The 24,615-nt window shown below is 33.7% G+C and overlaps 1 long non-coding RNA gene across 1 annotated transcript; it reads right to left on the bottom strand.

The window, feature by feature from the left end:
• Positions 1-17,134: 17,134 nt before the first annotated feature.
• LOC105421896 (uncharacterized) lies at positions 17,135-20,705 on the bottom strand. The gene is made up of 3 exons (XR_016058032.1): positions 20,590-20,705; positions 20,352-20,385; positions 17,135-17,451 (listed from the first exon to the last, which is right to left on the bottom strand). It is a non-coding gene; the product is annotated as an uncharacterized LOC105421896 (long non-coding RNA).
• Positions 20,706-24,615: the final 3,910 nt, after the last annotated feature.

Raw genomic sequence — 24,615 nt, 5'->3', positions numbered from 1 at the left:
ATTTTATTTTTTTTCATATCTATAGTTTTTGATGTCAAGATAATCAATTAGATGATTTCTCAACATCAAAATATCATTTTCTAATGGATTTTTGATGTGCTACTTAATTCTATAATTTAAGATGTCAAACCTTATATAAACCTTTTCCATGGGACAAATGCTAACATGAAAGCATAGAATAACTCAAAGCTAATAATCATGGCACAATATCAATAAATATTGATGGGAGAGAGAGAGTGTGTGTGTGTTCTATCCAAGACCCTACAAACTTTGGGGAGGGGGAGAGAGCCCTCTCCATAACCCCGAAATTTTGGTAGGCACCGAAACTTTCAAAATTTCGGAACATTTCAGTAACATTTCGTATGAATTATGAAATGAAGGAATTGGTGGTTGTATTTGGGACACCGCCACAAATTGCTTATGGCCACCCATCTACCAACACAACGCATGTGTCATGTCGGTCAAGCTCCGCCCCATAGTAACGGCCGTTATATATAAAAATAACGGCTGCTCTCCCCAAAATAACGGTCACAACTTTAGGTTCTAGTATGAGGAGAGCATAGTATGGTGCATGTGATGACAGACTGCTGATCGTCTTCCATGGGCCGTGATGGAGAGAGTCAAATTAACCGGTCATGGTGGGGCTAGTCTTTCTCCATCACCCCCCCATCTGTTGATTGGATGGTGATGACAATATGATTGTAGTTTTTCTGTCATCACATAAATCACAATATATTTTGTCGTTATTCAATCCAATCGTGGTTTTTTTTGTCTCGTGGTTGCATAACCGTTTTACAAGTCTTCGTACCTAAGTTTGATGTAACAATTAAGAGTGAGTCAATAACAATGTTACATAGTAGTTATTATTTAATAATAATAATTAATGTGGGGTTGCCACATTATTGTTAAAATGAATATTTGCTCACTTCAAACCATAAAATTAAATAGCTGGAAGTAGGTTGAGAACAATATACACATTAATTACCACCTGATAAAAAATAGATGGCGTTACTCTATTGTATTGTTTTTGGCTCACTCCGAGTCATTGTCATTTCGTTGGTAGCCAACCGTGGAAAATTTGACAATTGTTGATAGGAAAGTTTTGGTAATGTTTTACCTTTGATGCTTATTTAGCATAACCCATCTCCTTTACTCGAGCTTGAGGACATGTTAAGAGAGAGTTTAAGGTCCTCAAACGTTTTAGACCAAGGGTTTCCCATTTATAAAACATTGAGATGACGACCTTTAGATGCAAATATAGTGACTATGTTAACTTGTTTGGGAGATGATCATAGTACTATTGGTTTAGGAGAAGTTTGCAAGAGTCTATTTTCTCTTCTCTTGAAGAAGTTTTTGTGGTTTATTATGTGTACCAATTAGAATAGAAATAGAAGAGCTCAAGACTATAATTCAATGGATGCAGTTTATGTAATGTGACAACCTTACTTATAGAAATAAGGTTATAATGTTCAATACTGTCTATTTTAGTTGAACGGTATAACTTTGACAGATCTTTCAAGATGATATCAAAAAGCTATACGTCGTTTAAAATAATATTAGATCTACTCTATCTAAATAAATTAAACAATATGCACTCATGCAACTTTACTTTTACAAGTAAGGTTAAAATCATTTATTTTTAGTATAAGAATATCACAATCACTCTTGACCATTATCTTTGAAATTGATTGATCATAAGCACGTAATTGATCTAGTTTAAAATTCAAAAGAAAATTTCTAAATCTTTGTGACAATTCTATGTCGTAAGATTTAATATTTGACAACTATAGGTGATTATAAATTATAGTTTTTACAAAAAAAATATCTTCAAACGCACGTACTCCACTATTGCATATTCTGTACAAAATTCATACGTGCACATTCGTACAACACGCATGGGCTTGGTTGTGAATCCCTAAACATGTAAGAATTCTTAGCGCCCTTTTGTTAGCTTGGGGAGTCTCTTTCTACATGGGGGGCATAAGGTCAGTTTGGTAGACCTCAAATCTCAATCATGAATTCATAATGCCATAATAATAAGGGGGTTGGCACCTTTGTCCTATACTTTGACTTGACTGTCCGTGCACCCCCGGGAGTATATTTTAAACTCACTTCCTTTGGTAAAAGAGATTTTTTTCTTTTTTTTCACTTGAAATTTTGAGATGGAGTTTTAAATTACTAGATGAGCATTTTTAAAATAAATAAAATAGAATAAAATTTCATAAACACTTAGCCGAAAAATTAGGCATGCTAATGTGAAACGGGAATTTTTTTTTTTGGTTTTTTTTTTTTTTTTATTTTATTTGAGCAGGTTGCATCCCAAACTACTGTGAGGTCCTTAAGTTATTCTTAGTCACGATTTCACCTGAGGTAGGGAATGGACTGCATGCTTACATGTGTAAAGAGCTACTGAGTGGGATAGACTCTAGAATCGCCATATGAATATTTTAAAAATAAAAGGATAATTTTTGAGTTTTTAAACATTTATATTTGAGTGCCTAAAATATTGAACAAGCAAATCTGAAGCAGCATATAGTTTAGGTTTTTTTTTTTTTGGCATTTCGATTTTGCTAGTGGCTACATTGTGTTGCATTGAGGAGGTTATATCATTGAAGCCAAAATGTTTCCTACGAGTATACTATCTCCCTTGGTCAAAACTCATCTTAGGAATATGTTTTAGATCTCAAATTTTGGGATGTAATCTCTAGAACCCAATGACCAACCTCAAAAAAAAAAAGAAAAAAAAAAAAAAAAAAAAAGCCATTTTTTAGATGAAAAGATCTAGATGTTCAAGAGCTGAAAATCTTTTTTTTTTTTTCCTTTAAAACGAGGAAAATTATTTCATCCAGGCTGGAAAATCTATCTTAAATATATATGCAAGTAGGTGTTCCATCTAAAAACAATAGAAACTAACGGTCCGAATGTTTTTTTTACTAAAAGTATTATTTTTAGTTTTTAAAATTTATTTATTTATTCATAATTATGATCGACGTGTCCTTAAAAATTAAATCATAAAATCCATATAAAAAAAAATAGATTTATTAAGAACGCATTTCTACATATGCGAGCTTGGCCGCATAGAAACCGGGTCCTTAAAACAATCATCTATTGATACTTATCTGGATCCCAAAAGTTTGAAAGAAAATATTCGAAGTTTGAATAAAAAAATTCTCCCGAAATAGCAATTTTACCCGAGGGAGTTTTTGTACAATATTCTCTCGCGGGAACATTCTATATGCACACAATCTTGAAATCTAGGATCTTCGATATGGTTTTAGGCAGTGACTAGACTTTATGCTCCCGCGGGAGCATGCAATTTTTGTCTGGAGCCAAGTAGAAGTTTTATGGTGAACGTAATCTGTTGTCCCACGTGTGTTTGTTTGGTAATGGTGGGAGGTCAGGTCATGTACCAATCAATAGGATCTCCCACACACGTACACATGGCCTGCCTACTCTCTCTCTCTCCCTCTTTCTCTCTCTACACTACTCCCTTGTCTCTCTCTCTACAAGTACCTCAAGGTTATTCCTCAGCTGAGGTCTCTCTCTCTCCCTCTTTCTCTCTCTACACTACTCCCTTGTCTCTCTCTCTACAAGTACCTCAAGTTTATTCCTCAGCTGAGGTCTCTCTCTCTCCCTCTTTCTCTCTCTACACTACTCCCTTGTCTCTCTCTCTTTACAAGTACCTCAAGTTTATTCCTCAGCTGAGGTCTCTCTCTCTCCCTATTTCTCTCTCTACACTACTCCCTTGTCTCTCTCTCTACAAGCACGTCAAGTTTATTCCTCAGCTGAGGTCTCTCTCTCTCCTCTACTCCCATGTCTCTCTCTCTACACTACTCCCTTGTCTCTCTCTACAAGTACCTCATGTTTATTCCTCAGCTGACGTCTCTCTCTCTCTAAGTACCGACACATGTACAGCCTGGCCTGCCTACTCTCTCTCTCTCCCTCTTTCTCTCTCTACACTACTCCCTTGTCTCTCTCCCTCTTTCTCTCTCTACACTACTCCCTTGTCTCTCTCCCTCTACAAGTACCTCAAGTTTAACCCTAAGCTGAGGTCTCTCTCTCTCTAAGTACCTCAACTCTAGTCCTCTTATTCCTTGTTCCTTGACTAGGTCTCTCTCTTCTCTCTCTTATAGCCAATGCCTCCACTTTAGTCATCTTATCCTTCAATCTTGGCTAGGGTTGTCACTCTCATTTCTCGACTAGGGTTTTCTTTTTCTAGGATTTAATTGTCTTTTTAAATGTGAAAACACCAATCTCAAAAGTTAGATTTCATTAAGATCATTTACTTATTCAGCTAGAAACAAAATAAAAGAGAACACGAACCATAATACGAAAAATAAATTATGAAACACTCACAACAAGAACATAACGATTTACATGGTTTAACCTAAGAAGGCTACATTTACGTACATGACAAACTGAAATCCACTATACCAATGAAAGTTACATCTATTATACCAATGAAAGTCATATAAAAAAATTTTGGGACGTAAAATTATTTCTCTAACCCTAGATAAAACCCAATTGAGTAAATCCTTTGAGATCCGCTTTAGGAAGAGATTCATCTCCAGATAAATTGTTGTCCAGGAAGAAATCCTTGAAAGCAACCGAGCTTCTCTCACTAAAAAGGAAAACCACCTAAAATCTTAATGAAAACTGCTTCTCTACAAAAAAACTAGCCTCTCAATCTATAAGAGGTACATCTATCGTGTTAGCCTCTCAATCTATAAGAGGCACATCCATGTTGTTTCTCTCTATAGAAAGCAATCTTCTCTCTGAAAGGAAGGTCCGACCTCTAATACAGAGGAAGCCCTGTCTCTCTTTTTTAAGGAAAGCTACATTTCTCATATGATGACCTAAATAGGGCACACCTATTATCTCGTCTTTTATCTCTTATATATAAAATTAAGAGTCCACACTATGTAGAAAGCTTTCTATATATGTTACATATATTTTAAGAATCAAGAGATATATCCCAGAATCTTAATCATTTTGAATTTTTATTTCTATTAGAAAACTCATCAATATCAATCCTAATTCTATATAATATGAAATTTTCTTATATTGGTGATTTTTTGATATTATCATATCCAACATCTATTCTTTTCATTCTTTGACTAGCTCTCTCTCTCTATATATATCCCCACCCCAACCCCTAAACCAAAGGTCCTAAGTTTAATTTTTTTATTTTCACTCCCTTTATTGAGTCTCTCTCTCTACAAGTATCTCAACTTTAGTCCTCATCTTCGTTCCTTAACTGGGGTTCAGCACAGCCAAGAAACAGACTGACTAGCTTTACCGAGGCCGTATCATTTCTATATATGCTCTCACATCTTTTTTTTTTTTTTCTTTTATCGGAAGAAGAAGTTGTTTTGATGTTGAAAATCACTCAACTTTGATCATCTCGATTTTGAGATATGTAATCCACCTTGTAGGGTTACGGGCATAACGTTGGTTAGATAAGTAGAAGTCCACTATCTCAATGAAGATCACAATTTTGGATTATAAGAGATACCTTTAAATATCGACAAAAACCTCAACAATCTTCCACTTCAAAACCCAATCTACCCAACAATCTTCCCTGCAAAACCTCAACCCAGAACTCTATGCGCTCTTTAAGAGGCTAACCCTGTCCTTGAAGATCAATTTACCTCAACTATAGTCCTCTAATTTTTCATTTCTTCACTGAGTTCCTTTCTCTCTCTTTGAACTTTAGTACTAGGGTCCCCTCCCCCCCCCCTTCCCCCCTCTCTCCCTCTCTATGGTGCAAGGTGGAAATAGAGCTGAGGTTGAGTCAGATCAGGTTCGGATATAAAAAATTATTTTACATACTTATTTTGTATTCATAAAATAATATATATAAAAATGCTATATAATATATATGTATATCATCCTCATCATATATAAAATAGCATATAATATTTTAATAATTGGGTTGGATCCGAATCAAATCCACCTATATCTAGTTTCAAATTGAATTACTGTTCAAATCTAAATTTGGATCCAGATCCAACCCGACGGATTCAAATCTTGGACCATACTTAGATCCAGAGAGTATCCGGTAAAATTGTCAGCCTTAGGTGGAAAGTATTCTTATAACTGAATGTGCAAGGAGAGATGGAACACAATAACCAATATAGGTAGCATAGTCCATGGACACGTTAAGAAAAAGGGTGCAGTTGGCGTACGGATGCATCCGTAGCTTTAGCGGTAAGGTGACTTTCGAAATTTATCATGGTACATAATTTTTGATGTAAAGTGTTATTAGAATTATCTTAAAATTTATTTTTATATCTAATTATAAAATCTTAAATTTTAAAAATGGTTAAAATCAAGTAGATCTTTACACAAATGAAAATCTTGAAAATGGATGGTGTAGATAATATGTTGTAAAATGCAGTATTTCTGAGACTTAAAATCTTTTAATTTTTCAAGATCATACATCTCGATGTGGAGATGATCAGTCAAAGGGTTTTTAAATATTAAAACTACCTTTTCCAATGGATTTTGAAGTGCATCCGTAGTTCCACATTATACGGTCGCATCCTTATATAAACTTTTTCCTAAGAAAAATCAGTGCACTTTGTACAATTATTTTTTGAGATAAATATTGGGATCTGCTTTGAAACTACTAGATGAGTATTGCTTTTTAAAGAAATGACACGGTTTCTATGAATCCACGTAGAAATGAGTCACCTCTTAAAAATCTATTTTTGAGATGGATTTTTGGATTTAATTTTTTAAGGATATGTAAAAACTAAAATGGAGATCATGAATGTGAAAAAATAAATACATTTTGAAAATTAGAAATAATAGTTTTTTTAGAAAAGCATTTGAATTGTTAGTTTCAATTGTTTTTAGATGGACCGTCTATTTACATTCTTCTTTAAGATTGATGCCTTATACATCGGGGACTGCAAATATAGTAATGTGGTTCTTGCTGCATGAAAGAATTTTCCTTAAAAAAAAGACACAATTTTACAAAATATATTAAAAAATAAGTATTTAAAAAAATTAAAATTTGAATTCTTAAACATTTCGGTTGACTGTGTGTTCAATTTTTTTTCCCTTTTTTAAAGTTGGTGAGGAGGTTACATCCCTAAAAATGAGGTGCCTCAAATTGCTCTAGATAGAGTTTTATCCTAGGGAGCAAATGAACTATTTGATCTCATGAAAAGAAACAAATTGCAAGCATTTGAGATCTGCCAAATGAAATATATATACGCAAAACTATTTTGAGAAATGTGGTTTATGTAAAATGCACTTGGGAAAGGGGTTGATATCGTGGCGGTAACACACCCCATACCTCAGTTGCAAGTTGTGGTTTTTATTCTCATTGCCAACTTCAAAAACCTCTAACTAATTCAAAAATGGGTAGGGGCTTGTAATCCCCATTGAATTACGGACAATAAGAAGAAGTAAATTGCATTTCCAAACCCGTAGGAAGGTGTACTTCCAATGCCAAAAACCTCTAATGATGGTCAAAAAATTTAATTGTACTCCTGATTATGAATTTTGCCATTACCAAGCTACCGCTTCCTCAATCACCACCATTTTGAAACTTTGCCACCCCCAAGCTCCAACCAAAGATCAAACCTATTTCTGGCTAGATCTATCTACTAGCAAGCTAGATGCAGCTTCTTTAAGGGCACATCCAACCTTTTTTCTGCCGATCCAGCCACCTGCAACCAACTTTTGACTAATGAGTCTCTCCCCTTGCTTGCTTCCCCTCTTCCCTCTCTCTTATTTTCATTTCTCCTCTCCCTCAGCCTCTCCTCCTTCAGCTCTTAGGTATGTTTTGGTTGATGTTCTCTTTTTATTTTTATTTATTTATTTATTTTAGTTTCATACACCAATTTTTTTAGTCGGTCTCCTAATTTTTTTCCTAGAGAGAGAGGTCCCTAGATTGGGGAGGAAGGGGGATTTTTCCCCCTCTCCTCCCTCACTCCCCTCCCTTTGTGCGCTCTTTCATCCCCTATTTCCACCACTTTCGCCCTTCATCTTATGTCTCTGCCCATTCTTGCCCACCCTTCGCTTTCGTCTGAGACCTATTCTTTTGCTTTCGGCCTTCACCATCTTCTCCAACTCTGAACTCTCCATGCTTGGGTTAACGTCTAAAATAGGGATAACTTTGTGTCAGCCACCTTGTTGCTAGACTTTGTTGGCCCTTCAGGGCTTGGAGGACATCGAGGTCTATTGTATCTTGCCCGAGGCTAATGCCGTATATAGGGGATGGTCAATTGTTGACCTTGGTGAACCCTGTGTAATGTGGTAAATTACTATGATTTGGAGAGTTTTCTGAGTTTGGTCTCCTCTTTCGTTGCACTTTAGTTTTTCTTTCAGTTCTCTCGTAGCTAATCCGTAGGCTCCTTTCTATTCGGCTTTTCTTCTCATCCACCTCTTTCTTACCCCTTTTTAGCCACGATTTCGGCCGCTGGTTGTGCCCAAATCCCCACAGTGACATTGCCATGTTTTGGTCGATCTCCTCATGGGCACCGCTATCCTGTGCAAGTTGGCACTTTCTTCCAACCCCGGCTTGCGAGGATATTGATATATGGATTGGTCTTTATTGAGGGTTTTGATTTGTGGTTTGGTTGGCTTGCGAGGTTATTGATATATAGGTTGTTCTTTATCGATGGTTTTGATATATGGTTTGGTTTGGTTGAGATGTCTAGGAGACCGTCGCCTGTGGAAGCAGCTTCATTTGGATTAGTTGGGTTACTGAGGTTGCTAGTGATTTTGGGTCCTTGTGTTGAGTTGTAAGTGTTTTGTTGGTTTAGTATAAATCATTTTAGGGAATGAGAGCTTAGTTTTTTTATTTCTTCATCCCTTCCTTCTATTGTAATCTTGAGTCCTACTCTTTATATTAATGAAAGTAATTGTTAACATTCAAAAAAAAAAAAAAAAGGATTACTTAGCATTTATGATACTTTATACTATAAATAAATTCTACTTTTAGGTAATTGATCAACATTAAATTAAAATTTTTATGATGATAAGTATTTATCAACTATTGTAGGGAATGACATCACCCATATACGATGATGCTATCAACACGAATATGCTATCACAAAGATGATAAATTTATTATTTTTAATAAATAATAACATATCATTGTCTCCTTCACAAAATATTTAATCTACCTTTACTAATCCCAAAAAATGCCTTGCTTAAGAAAATTTATATCAACAGATAAGAATATTGAGTGTCCAATTAAAATTTAGCAAGGTACTCTACAAAAGAGTAGCCTGATTAAACCAATTAAATAGCAAAGTCTATTCACCACCTTATATGAGTTTTAAACTAAAAGATTTTGTGCTCCCTTGGGAACATAATGTATGTTTACTACCTAGTTACAAACATTTTTAAGATCTAAAATTTGGGTACATAACCTCCTCAACTTAGCAAAAAACCTAACAAATTGCTATATAATATGTATCTCCCGAATACAAAAGAGGGAAAAAGTTTATATGAGGCCCTATACAATCAAATTAAGGCACACCACAAAAATTCATTATAAAAGGTTATTTCAATGCTGAAAAATCCTCAATTCAATCATCTTAACCTCAAGATGTATGGACATGAGAAAAAATAGATTTCAGTATTGATAATTATGCATCTTGTAATGTATTATCTAGACTATCAATTTTAAAGTTTTTCAAGTGTTCATAGATCTACTTGATCTACATTATTTTTAAACTTTAATTTCATAATTAGAGATGAAAATAAAATTTTAAGCCATCATACAAAATTACTGATATTGAAACGACATATTTCGGCACCATTTGAAGATGCACCCTATTTTGATTGTTTGATTGTTTAGGGCCTTGGCTTTATACAAACCACACCCACCAAAAAATAACAGTTTCTAGTTGAACAAAAGATGATCAGATCTGGATGTTAAGAAATTTACATTTTTACTGAAAATACTAGTGATGATTTTATAGGTATCCAAAAAGTTTCAAATAGAAAGGATCTTTTAAGATCCATCATCCTTTCTCTCTCTAGATTTGTTTATTGAAAAAAAAACAATCCCTCATCTTTTCTCTCTCTACACAGATCCAAGGAAATCACTTTGAAACTACAAAGTGAAAGGGCATGACTAGATACATAGTCCTAGAAATGGATAAAAAGTTTATATGGATATGTTTTGTTTCTCTTTATTCAAACATCCTGACTCACTTTTTCTCTCTAACCTTTTTTTTTTTTCCACCAATTGGATTTGTATAATTTTGGCTTGAGAAATTGCAATAGTATTTTTCATGTTGGTTCTTTTCTTTTTGGTGCTTTTATGGTTGGTTCTTGTGACTCTTCATCTATTTTCTCTAGTGAACATCGTAAGGTTCTCCTTTATACTATTAAGAATTAAGGGAGATATATTATATTTTCTTCTTTATAATGAACCACTATAAGGAAAAGCAATGTTAATAAAAAGTAGGTGCAGTTTTTTTAAGGCTGAGGCCCTAAACAATCAAAGAGAGGGACACCTTAAAACAATGTTGAAAGATGTTATTTCAATACTAGAATGGCTTGAAAACTTATTTTCATCCTTAATTATAAAATTTAAAGCTTCAAACATAGTGTAGATCAAGCAGATCTATGAACACTTGATGATCTTGAAAATTGATATTTCATAAATACATTATAGGATGCACTATCTCCAAGACTTGACATCCATTTTTCCTTATGTTGCTACATCTTGAGATTGAGATAATCGATTTGAGGATTTTTGGGCTTCGAAACAACCTCTTCTAGTAAATTCTTGAGGTGTGCCTTTATTTGATTATTTGCAGCCTCATCCTTATATAAACATGTTCCTAAAATGAATATTATAAAGAAAAGTATTGAGATTACAAATCTGATCATTGGATATGAAATCAGATTGTGTGTTATATCAGGCTCAAAGTTAAAAATTATTTTTTTTGAATTTTGTGAAACACCCAAAATAGTTAGATTTTAGGGAAATTATCGCTAATATACTTAAAATTTAACAAAATTGGAAAAAAAAACCCCAAACTTCTCAAAAACTCACCCACATCTTTTTTCCCAATTTTCGTGATTTTTTTGACCAAAATGCCATTTACGGTAGTCTTTCTACCGTAATGGCATGATAGAATTACGGTACTTTAAGTGCCGTAATACTCGTTACGGTACTCTTAGTACCGTAATGCTCCTTAAGATCATTACGGTCATAAAAAGACCATAATGGTCCAAAGCATTATGGTCTTTTTATGACTGTAATGAAGTTTAAGTGCATTATAGTACTAAGAGTACTGTAATGAGTATCATGGTACTCTTAGTACCGTAATGCTCTTAAACTTCTTTCAAAATTGGAATTGGCTCAATTTGCAGAGTTAGAAGCCTTTGCACAATTCGCTTCTAATCTCGTTTAAGCTACTTAAAATCAATTGGTAAGAGGTCAACGATGACGTGAGTTGCTCAAACAATCCCAAGCAGCCCCTCTCGCGGTGGAAGAACAAATAATTACTATTTATACAGGAGCGAATGGATATCTTGATCCATTAGAAATTGGATAGGTGAAGAAATTTATCGTTCAGTTACATACTTATTTAAAACAAATAAGCCTATGTTCCAAGAAATCATATCTTCTACCCAGACATTCACTGAGGAAGAAGAAGTTTGGACCATTATGGTATTTTTATGACCGTGAAAAAATTTAAGAGCATTACGATACTAAGAGTATCGTAATGCTCATTATGGTACTCTTAGTACCGTAATGCTCCTTAAGACCATTATGGTCATAAAGGACCGTAATGGTCCAAAATCCACAGGAATTCCAACGAACTTTAAACCATTACGGTCTGACCGTAAAGAAGTTTAAGAGCATCACGGTACTAAGAGTAGCGTAATGCTCATTACAGTAAAAAAAAGATTACAGTAAATGTCATTTTCGTCCAAAAAATCGTGAAAATTGAGAAAAAAGGTGTGGGCGAGGTTTTGGGAAGTTTGGGTTTTTTTTTTCCAATTTTGTTAAATTAAGGTATATTAGCTATAATTTCCCTAGATTTTACATCTGACACTTATGAGTGAGGCCAAAAGTAGGAAAAGAGCCTGGGCTTAATTGGTTAGTGCTTGACGATTTGCAACGCTACGTCTTAGGCTCAATTCCTACCAAGGATAGGGGCCCTCTCCGCACTGACTCACCCAAAAAAACAAGAGAGAGTGATGCCAAAAATAGTATTATAGAATACGATCCCGTAGTGTAGAACAACCAATGTTCAACGACATTTTCTATACATGGGTCCCAAAAGAGATTGACAAAAATATAAATCAGTTGCTAACAGTGAGAGAGAGAGAGATTCTCATAGAAATGGATGGCTAGGATTTCATGTATCATATCTACACCACGGTGCACACTGCAAAGTGTTACGTAGTACAATCCTTTCAAATCCAATATACTAATCAGTGTTTTAAAACCTAGAAATTTTCAATTTGGATCACCGATCTTGATAAGAATTTGTCGGGAATGGGTTTTGGGATAGTATGTTCCCTGCCCAATTCCTTCCTAAAACCTCCCCTTTTATTTTTTCTTTTCCTTTTTTTTGAGTTTGTCTGATGTCTTTTTAGGTCCCCTTAAATCCCCATTCCATAAACACCTATTTGTATTTTTTTTGGAAGCACCTATATAGAGCAATGCATACCCAATCCAGATCGCCGATCCAACGAATCGACCCCTATTTATAAATGAACAATCCACCCCACCGATCTAAGCTTTGAAACACTGCTACTAATGCAAAATATCAAGGGAAAGTCTAGGGTCTAGGCTTTATAAAGCCGCACCTCATATCTCATAATAAATGAAATTGAGTTGATCAACTCACATCCTTGTACAATCATGAACATAAAATAAAAATAAAAATGTAGGTATTAAAATTTTTCCATCGTGTAACAAGTATTTTAAACTATCTATCTCTAACTGCAAACAAATATGTCAGATCTACACTATTTTTTGAGATTCAGCAACAAGATTTGTAGGCCATGGCAAGGGTTTCCGGACACTGGAGCAGCATTCCCTACTTTTAAGCTATAAATATTTGTTTAAAATACGTAATAAAAGTGTTAATAATGAATAAAGCCAAAAATTTTTGGAAGCCTTTCATATATGTTATCCATATTAAATATCTTATCCTTTTTGTCATTTCTCTATCCAGAAGCAAAAATGAACTATCATAAAGTCAAGGAATAAAGGAAAAAGAAATTATTTAAATGGGTAAAACAAATTAGAAAAACATAAGCTCATAAAAGTGGGTAAAAGTGAAGAAAAAGTTATTACAAGATTGTAAAGTAGGGCACCCATCATTCCATGTGCCCTGGCTTTTCAATGAATAGGCCCCTGTACTTCTTTTTAAGTGGAACACAATAAAAATAGGAGGTTCCCATGATATGAATAAATGCTCCCATTTTCAATTATGAAATGGATAAAAAATTAAGTAATTTTGGTCAACTTTTCTTAAAATAAATAAATAATCAATTAATTTATTCGTGATAAAACTATGGATTCGAACCACCAACCAAATGATTGAGAAAATGAGCTCCGTACCACTATGTTGCATGGGTTGATCTAATTTTACTTTTTTTGTTAATATTTTCCCTTTTCTTTTTTGAAAGGAAAAATTTTATGCAAAGTACCTACCCTATATTATAGAGAGTAAGACACATCTCAAATACCATATGGAAAAGGTTGTTCTTGTGTTAGGAAATACTCTAATTGATCATCTGGACCTCGAGATACTTAGATGTGAAAATATGATTTTAAATCTAAAAAATAATGCATCTTGTAATACATTATCTGAATTATTTATTTTTCAAGATTTTCAAGCGTTTATAAATCTACTCAATCTTAATTTGATTGTTTAATGTTGATACTTTATATAAATCACACCCTTTTTTAATAGTTTTTATTATGATTTTTTTAGCGGGGTAATCGTTTTCCTTATTACAAGTTGGTAAATTTTAGTTTATTATATTGTTTGAAAGGAAATTTCTCAAATTACCTAAAGAGCTTGTAAAGATAGTTTATTACAATATACTATAGTTTTAGAGCTTGAATTTTTTTTGTTTTTTTTCACAGCCATAAAGTTAAAGCTAAGTGATCGATTTAAAGGTTTTGATAGGGCTGTAGCTTTATTAAACCATTTCCTAAATACCAAGTACTTCAGAGAACGTTATGAACCTTGGGATTTAAAAACAAAGAAAATTTTTGCATAAGGTGTACTTTTTTTTTCGGTAATATGTTAATGGTAAGAATAGAGTGTGGGATGTTTTGTTGAGGCATTATCCCCCCGACGCCCCAACCCCATTCCCAATAAAAAGTATCAAACTTATACTGTAGAAGAATGCCCACTTCAAAAACCCCTGAGAAAAGGTTGTTTTGAAGCTAGAATGCCCTTTAATTGATCATCTCGACTGCAAGTTATGTGGTTATGAAGAAAAGAAAAAGAAAGATTTCAAATCTTAAAAATAATGTATCTCCTAACACAATTTGTAGATTGTCGTTTTCAAGATTTTCACGAGTTTATAGATTTACTCGGTACCATTTTCAAGCGTTAAATTTCATAAATAAGAATAAAAGTAGATTTTTCAAGTCATTGTAAGATTCCAACGTCAGAACTGCATCTTTCAATAGAGTTTGAATGTGTGCCTTACTTTGATTATTTAACGTAGAAGCACACTTTCAAGAATGAAAAAAGTTTGCAACTTTATGTAAAGCATCAAACTTATACTAGGAAATGTATACAATGATACTGTTTATTTTTTATACAAGGAGGTCACAATCATTGTTGACCATTAGATTTAAAATCAAGTGATTGATGACGTATCATTGTTCAGGCAGAAAGTCTAAAATAAAATTTATTGAATGTTGTGACATATTTTCATCTATAAGATTTCACATTCAATGGCTAAAAATAATTGTGAAATCTTTATACCAAAAATAAATGGTATCATATTATACAATTCCCTTAGACTATAAAAATAAGATTTATTAACCAAACTTAAATCTGGTTGAGGTTCACCAAAGGGTATGCTGGTAATAAAATAATCTATGAGAATAAGTGAACTTAGAAGTGATCATATTCCTAGCATCAAGCTATGGCCCTTTCTACCTAGAAAATCTCTTCTATACGAGCTGTAAGTGATAAAATATAGGGGTGGCAATGGGTCAGGTTCAAGGCTGGACCAGGGCTTGGACTCCGACCCAAAAATATAGTATGGGTCTTCTACCTGATTGGACCCAAACTAAAAATTAAAATATCTATGTATTTAACTATATTTAAATATTTTGAGACCCAAACAATATTACCAGATACAGACCTAGATCCGAATAGTATTCGGGTCCAAGATTTAGACCTAAAACAAGCCTGTTGGGTCTAATTTTTAAACCTATACTCGGACCCAGATCAGGTCTACCCTTCAGGTCCTGGTTCGGGTCCGGGTCCAAGTCCATTGCCACCCTTAATAAAATAATTGTTATTATATTATAGAGGGAAATTATACAATAAGAGCATTCATCTTTGATACATAAAGGTATCACCTTATTGTCGGATGTGAAATCTTAGAGTTGAGGATGTCTTTGAATTGCACTCAAAGTCAGGTAAAAATTTTCCTGCACTTTGGGCAAAGAAGTCAAGCATACCAACCACCTTCGCATCTGACAATAATGAGAGTGTAACCTTTTTGTACCAAAATTAATATACAATTGTAACCCTTTTGGCGATGGATTTTGGATCCACAATTTGTAGACCACCATAATCATAAATTTGAAAATTAATAAAATTTGAGATTGAAAATAAATTATGTATATTTTTTCTCTATTATTCATCTTAATTCTTCAAAGGTTATCAGATATTTAATTCTTCAAAGGTTATCAGATATGCACTATTTTTAGAGCTCCAAATTCATAAATTTGTGGCTGTAATATTTTTAGAGATTTGAATTTATAAATCTGAGGCAAATTTTTTTTTCAATGATTGGAATGTATTGATGGTGCCAAAAAAGCTGCAGTTTTTGCGGAGGCCGCCGTTTGGTGCTCCATGCCTCCAGATTTTCTTAACTTTCTTTTACTTTATGGAGTGACACAATTAACGTGCTGTAGGGTTGTAAACTAATATGATGTAATTTTTTTTATCTTTTATTAATGAAAGCCAGGTAGAGGGCTTTCTCTCTCACTAATTTATCCTAAAAAAAAAATAGAAAAAGAACGTGTTGATGGTCCTAAATTCATTGAAGACCAAGCAGACTTACCAAATACTTTTCCATTATTAATTTTGTACTCCATTGTTTTCTGTTATGAACATGTATCGTTGGATCATACTATATACTAACTCCCTATGGTAGGTGAGACACTTAGGAGGAGATTTTTTATCTTGAATTTTGAGATCTATTTTAGAATCACCGTATGAGTATTTTCAAAAAAGAAAAAAGATAAGTCTTTGAGTTTCATAAATATTTAAATTTGACCATCCAAGAATTAGACGACTGTTTATTCTTATGATGTTATTTTTCTCAAGTACATGTAGAGTAGGATGTTATTTTGTCAAGTACATGGAGAGAGAGTTCCAAAAGTAGCATACATGAACATTAACTGGGCAATTAAATAACTGATTTATTTTTTCCTCATTCCTTTTCTTCTTGAAGGGTACACCCTTGATTGCCAAAACATGAGAAAGAGAGAGAGAAGAGAGAGATAATTTGACACTTAGAGAGAGAAAAGAGAGAGATAATTTGACACTTAGAGAGAGAGAAGAGAGAGATAATTTGATACTTAGAGAGAGAGAAGAGAGAGATAATTGGACACTTAGAGAGAGAGAAGAGAGATAATTTGACACTTAGAAAGAGATAAGAGAGATAATTTAACACTTAGAGAGAGATTTTAGCCAAGAGAGAGAGACTTTAGGCCTTCATGGGCCTTCCAATGTGAACGAGCATTTGACTCCCTTTTTTTTGACATCAGAGAGAGAGAGGCTTGACATCAAGAGGAGAGAAAGAGAAAGAGGCTTGACATCAAGAAGAGGAGAGAGAGAAGCTTGACATGAAGAGGAGAGAGAGAGGCTTGACATCATTAGGAGAGAGAAAGAGAGAGTGAGAGAGAAAGGGCACCCCAATGAGAGGGAGAGAGTGAGAATAGTCCTTTATTGCTTTCCAATATCCATAAACATGAATGAGAGAGAGATTATTATTATTATTATGATTAAACAGTAGAGAGAGAGATTATTATTATTATTGAACAGTAGAGAGAGAGAGAGGTTATTCAAGGGCATTTGGGTCCCCCTCTCTTGGTCTTCCAATTAGCATAACAAGGGCAGAGTTGCTTGTTGCCATAAGTTCCAGGGGGTACACACTTGCACTTGAAGCAGCACTTTTGACAATAAAGCATGCATGGCTTATGATAAGCAGTCTCTGAACATCTATAAGAGCATGCTCTAGGGCACTCTAGAAATTTCACAAAAATAAATCAGAATATTTTATTTTTACATAAAAGAAAATATATAATGAGACCATTTACCTTTGATACATGATAGTCACAATTAATCTTGACCATTGGATGTGAAATTAGGTGATTGCATTTATTTCATTAACCAAGCTTAAAGTTCAAAAAAAAATTTCTCGAACTTTATGACACACCCAAGCTATCATATTTCATATTAGATGGCTGTAAGTAATTGTAAACTCCCTGTACTTAAGGTTGGTCTTCTTGTATACACACCCCATACATAAACTTTAATTGTAAGGGGATTATATATAATGAGATCATTTACCTTTAGTACAAGGTAGTCACCATTATTTATAATCATCCGATGTGAAATATGATAGCTTGGATGTGTCACAAAATTCAATAAAATTTCTTTTGAAGTTTGAGTTTGGTCGATATAATAAATGCAGCGGCCCAATTTTACATCCAATAGCTAAGATTAATTGTGACCACTGTATACTAAAGATAAATGGTCTCATTACCTATGTTTCTAATTGTAAGTTCCCTTTTTTCTTTGGAAAAAAACAAAAAGAAGGAATTTACAAGCAAATTCCTTTCGTTAGGTAAGATGGCTTTATTTTGTATAGGGTGCAATGTATATCAGGTGGCCAACTTATAAAAGTAAGGTTGTGATTTCAACATTGCCTGTTTTAGTTGGACAATGTAGATTTAACATATAAGACAATGTCAAAATTAGATACTCTTTTATGATAGTACAAGCCGAATTAAATAGATGAGGTACTGGAGATTACCACTTCTACAAGTAAGGTTGTCATTTTATATAAGAAAAAAACCTAAAAAATACCTATAGGTAAAATGCTACAGCGTTTCGCCACTGCTACAGACTTACTATATATGTGGCAGTTTATTGAACGGACTTGTAATAGACATACGCCGTCCATTGCAGTTCTGCGTGAATTTTTGTCCGTCACAGACTTAGTATATCCATAACAATACCGCCACAGACATGCTAGGTCGGTAGAGGTCAAAAAATGCACGCCACCAGATTTTTTTGAATGGTGAAGAGACTATGGGAAAAAGGTGAAAATACTGTTCATTTTCACCCATAGATATCGTATAGATGCTTCCCTTATATAAACTTCTTTTTTTTTATCTACGAGACTTGTGTCTAATGAGATTGACTCCTTTTTTTTAGTACACAAAAGTCCCACCAACATCAGTCATATGCCAAAAAAGGGCTTTTGGGATGTGTGGTTTTTTAACAAAATTTAGCAAAAAAAATTGTTCGCTATTAATGGAACACCTTTAATCGCCCAATTTCACATCTAACCATCAGGGTTGATTGTAACCTTTTGGTACAAAAAATGATCATCTGTATTCTCAATGAAAATTAGAGGGGTAAAAGGTCCTCTTACTAAAATGAGATGGGTTATCGGAATGTTTAAAAAATGAGAATTAGCCTTGACTCAGGATAGTTCTGATTCTCGTTCTCCTAGCCCGACTCAGACCACCCTCAGTTAGACTACATGGTAAAATTTTAAATAAAAAACTAAAAAACTAGGAAAATCGAGCTATTCCTAAAATTTTCCATCTAAGACTTGTCCACCACTTAGTTCTAATCTGAATCGACGATTTTTTAATCAATGGGTCAATATACTTGTGCCAAGCAAGTACCTATATGATCAATGTGCCCTATTTTTATGATCATATATAAGAACTAACCATATAAAGCGACTCTGTAAGTAAACTCGTCATCTATCACCGTTATCCATTTGATTAGACGGTGATAATCGACAACGAAGTAGGAATATATATATATATATATATATATATATTTTAAAGAATTGTATCAAATTTAATGGTGATCTTTTGAGGTCCTACACATAGTGTGGGAGGGTCTCATAGGATCATTACTTATATATAGATTTCTAGAAATTTGTGTCAAATTTAATGGTGATCCTTTAGGTCCTGCACATAGTGTGAGAAGGCTCATAGGATCATTACTTTTATATATATATATATATATATATATATATATATATATATATATATATATATATATATATATATATATATATATATATATATATATATATATATATATATATATATATATATATATATATATATATATATATATATATATATATATAGAGGAAAACGATTGGGTAAGCCCAGATTGAATCTGGACCGATCTGATGGCTGAGAGTGTTTGAATTTTAATTTTTTTTCTACAATTTCAAATCACTTGAAATTTTAGATAAATATTATTCTCATCAAGCCGTACCAAATACAAATATAAAAACAATAATCTGTAAAATAAAAAATGACAAAAATACCCCCAAAAACTTCTGGGGTATTTTGGTCATTTATTTTCATATAAAATATTTTTTTAATATTTTTCGAATATTTACCTATTTTTTATCAACACACGTCTAAATTTTAAGTGATTTAGATTTATAAAAGAAAAAAATTAAAATTCAAACACTATCGGACATCCCTTATCGTTAGATTGGCCCAGATTCAATCTAAACCGTTGGGCTTTTTTTTTTTTTGAGCTAGTAGGCTCACCCTAGTATATATATATATATATATATATATATATATCACAGGTTGATCCTGACCCAGACCTATTGCAACTTAATTAGGTCTGTTTAGACCAGAACTACTCAAGTTCAGGTCAAGTGGATCCGAACCCGGACCTAAACCACCAGGTCCACCTGTGTCCAGATCCAACCCCACCAAGTCCACCTGACGAGTCCATATCCAAATCTAAATCGGATCAACCCTCAGGGTCGTGGGCCAACTTAACCCTAACATCACCTCTCTCTCTCTCTCTCTCTCTCGCTCTCTCTCTCTCTCTCAGATAAGAAGCATGAAAGATTGGATAAGCCAGTACCTGCTTGAGAAAATCCAGAATGCCTGTGGTGGTGCTGAAAAATAAGAAAAGTAACATGAAAAATAAGACTGAGAAACATAAGCATAAAAGCCCATTCTTTCTTCTCTTACTAATTTGTAATAAGGAATAAATTGAAAAGAAAATGCCCGTCTCTCAAAAAAAAGAAATAATGAAAAACAACTCATTGCCCAGTCTCAAATAAATGAAAAAAATACATATATATCTTTCAAAACATTACCCGAGCAGCAAATGCATAAATTGTAAATGAATCAATAAATACAAGAAAAAGGCAAAATATTTGCAGAGCTGATCTCCTCATTTTGCTTGATGTGAAGACCACTGAGGTTCATTGCCATATTTATAGGGTTAGAAAAAAGATTATTTGGTTCACAAAAATTGAAAGACATATAAAAAATTTACCGACCATTTATTTATACTTGTGTGTATATTTATTATTCTTATTGCTTTTTAGGTTGGGTGCAGTTTGTCTAGAGGCGAGGCTCTAAACAATCAAATTAGATCCCCCTATCAAATAGTATCCAGAAAAGTGGTTTCAATACTGAAAATCATTGTAATAGCCTTAAAATATATTTTCATCTTTAATTATAAAATTTAAAGCTTTCAGAAATAGTGTAGATCGAGCATATTATGAAAAAAACATAAAAATTGACGGTCCAAAAATGCGTTACAAGATGCACTATTTCCAAAACTCGAAATCCATTTTTTTCTCATGTCCATGCATCTTGATGTGGAGATGATCAACTTGAAGATATTTGGGCATCAAAACAATCTCTTATAATGAAATTTTGTGGTGGGCTCCAATTTGATTGTTTAAAACCTCGGCTCTATATATAAACTCATACCTTTTAGGTTAGAATGAGGAGAGATGCAGCTTTATGGGTGGGACTTTTAATTGGTTGGTTGAATTCTAAAGGTTTAGTGAGTTCGTGAGGAGAGACAACGAAATAAATGTTTAGTGGGAACAATAAAATACACCCCATAAGTGGACGTAAAAGTATTTATTAAGGCAGAACCTCCGTTAATAGGGTTAGCTATGGAGAGCTTGGCCCTAAAAAAACTAGGGCTTGGCCAAAATGTGGCCCAAGGGTTGGGCCATGGCCCTGCCACCACAGCCCAATGGACTTGCTTAGGGCGGGCTTCGCCAGCTCTGATTTTCCCTTATTTTTGTTTTTTTTTAAAGCTTGGGGCACTACCCTACTAATGAAAATATTAAAAAAAAACTAAAAAGAAAAATCAAAATTTTAGTCGACCGTGAGGTAATTTTGAAATAATTAAAAAAAGTGAATTGACCGACCATCTTTGTAATTTCTGCCTATAAACGAGGCATTTTGTATTTTACCTAAAATTTTAGAGTCGGTACATAAATCACTCTTAAAAAATATAGGCTTAGCCTGGTTAGGACGACAGCCAGAGTGAGTGGTCCGTGCCAAGTCGGACCTTAGGTTGGGCTCGGACCAAGCCCAGCCCTCTGCCAACACAATTGATGTCATGAATGTGAATATGAATATGAAAAAAAAAAAAAAAACATGATTTCAAGCGTTATTTCAGACCTTGAACTCTTATAATATTTTTTATAGACCTTTATTTTAAATTTTCACAAATCTATCGAATTTGCACCATTTATTGAACTTCAAATTTTGCATTCAGGGGCAAAATTGGATTTGCAAACTAGCAAAAGGTTTTCTGGTATCAGATGACTCCTTCTGGTGGGATGTTGAGGGAGGTGTGCCCTTTCGGGTGAGGTTTATATAAGGTGTCAACCTTAAACAATCACGATAAGGTGCACGTCAAAATCTCGTTACAAGATGTATTTTCGGTGCTGAGACTCTCATCATGGCCTAAGAGTCTAATTTTCACCGCTATTATGAAATTGAAAGCTCTAAAGATAGTGTAGATTTAGCAAATCTATGAACATTTGAAAATCTTAAAAATGAAGGGACTAGATAGTGTGTTACAAGATTTACTATTTCTAAGACCTAAAATTCATTTATTCTTTCATTTCAATACATATCGAGGTCAAGATGATCAATTGGAGAATTTTCTTGCAACGAAACAACATTCTGTGATGGTTTTTGAGGTGCACCTTACTTCTACAGTATATAAGGTTGACACTTTATATAAACTTTTTCCTCAATATAATGTTTAAATATATTTATGTATGGGTGCGGTTTGTGTAGAACCGAGGTTCTAAACAATCAAAGTAAAGCGCACATTCAAATAGTATCAAGAAATGTGGTTTCAATACTAAAAATATTCTAAAATATATTTTCATCTCTAATTATAAAATTTAAAGCTTCAAAACTAATGTAGATCGAGTAGATCTATGAACACTTGCAAATCTTGAAAATTGACAGAACAAAAATGTATTACAAGATGCATTATTTCCAAAACTAGAAATCCATTTTATTCTCATGTCCATGTATCTTGATGTTCAGATGATCAATTTGAGGATATTTGGACATCAAAGCAACCTCTTCTAACGAGATGATTCGTGACTCATGTTTTATTATGTCCTTAAATGGAGATGACTCATTACTCATGCTTATTATGTCCTTAAATGGAACAACAACTCATATCTACCATCCATTGAATGATTGGTATATGGCTAGTATGTTTATCCGAATTCCATACATATCCTATGTTGGTGCATGTGTGGCCATGGGACCTCATATGTGCCAAATAACTTTTTTGCTATTTATCTAATTAATGTTTTTCTAAAAATATTATGTATTAATTATTATTTATTATTAAAATATTTTTAGATAGAGAAAACTTATTTTCCAAAGGATAGTAGATAATTTCCCTATCTCTTTGATATTAAAGGCCACTTCCACAAAGGAAAGCCCAAAGTTGGAGAATGACCTCCTCGCATCACTCTATAAAACAGGGTTTCATGGTCATGGGAAAAGATAGAGAGAAAGAAAAACTATTCACAATCATTTTGGAAAAACGTTGACTCTCTGTGATATACAGTCCAACGATGCTGCCCATCAATATCTGGGATTTTTGGTGGTTTTTTCATCTTTTTCTTCCAATATCCTATGTGTTGCATGCAAAGTGTAAACTAAAAATTAAAGGGGGATTTGGAGGTGTGGTGAGAGATTAGATTGTAGTAGTGATTTTTTCTTATGCTGGACCTTTGGGTGTTAAAATTGCTACTTGTGCAGAGACGATGACTCTTTTTCATGGGCTCAAATTGTCCGCGGCTAGAAATTTTGGCATGCATTTTATGGTGGAAGGTGATTCTCTTAATGTCATAAAGTAGTGTAAGTTGGAGCAAAAACCACCTTGGGAACTCCGGTCTCTTTTGTTGGAAATTTTGGACTTAACTAAACCTCTCCTTTGCTCCTTTGATCATGTCTTTCATGAAGCCAACGGTTTGGCAGATTCTCTTGCCAAATGTGGAACCACTGTATTTGAGATTTTAGTCTCTAACTCTGTAATTTTTTTTAGTTCCTTATCAATAAAGCTTTGAACTTCTATCAAAAAAAAAAAAATTTAAAGGGGCAAGTATATCATCTATATCATGTGGACGCTTGAAAGGTGCGGAATACCTTTTCAATGGTTCAAATTGGATTTGGGCCCATCCAAGTATTACAAATAAATGTTGTTTTTATCTTTTCTATAAACTATATTCACGTGAAATTTGCAGTATGCATGCATCCCTACATAGCACAACAAATAAAAATAAAACCAAATAATTTAAATAAAAATAATCAAAATACCCTTGAATGTGTTTAAAGATTTTTTTATTATTTTTTATTTAAATTATTTGCCCTTTATTTTTATTGCGTGTGCCGAGTAGAGATTCATGCATCCCCCAATTTTCATGTGAATCTAATGTATAAAAAATAAAACTGATTTATAACCCTTGAATAAGCCCAGATCCAATCTGAACCGTTGGAAAGTACTTGCGCATTACTATCCCCGAATCTAAGATGGGCCAGTCTCTTCAGTTTTATTAAATTATCATCCCTTTGTTATTCACAACAAAGAATTATACTTTGTCACTTTTGTTTTTTTTACTTGCAGTGTTATTATTGCATTCGGTGAATAGGTTGAATACTGGGAACGACTATTGCGGTGCATTGATTTGTCGAGAAATAACCAGCAGTTGTTATTGAAGTTCTTTGGTGGGTGGGGACGGTGGATAAGAGACTTTTTGGAATAAGGCTAGATAGTAAATATGTAGGGTTGGCAGCGGGTCGGGTTGCGTCGTGTCTGTGTCAGTGTCGGTATCGGT

Source organism: Amborella trichopoda, chromosome 1 (genome assembly GCF_054954075.1).
Source record: "Amborella trichopoda isolate Santa Cruz 75 chromosome 1, AtrichopodaSantaCruz75HAP2 v2.0, whole genome shotgun sequence".
Classification (NCBI taxonomy): Eukaryota; Viridiplantae; Streptophyta; class Magnoliopsida; order Amborellales; family Amborellaceae; genus Amborella; species Amborella trichopoda.
The sequence above is the reverse complement of the archived record's forward strand: the minus strand, read 5'-3'. Positions and strand labels throughout refer to the sequence as shown.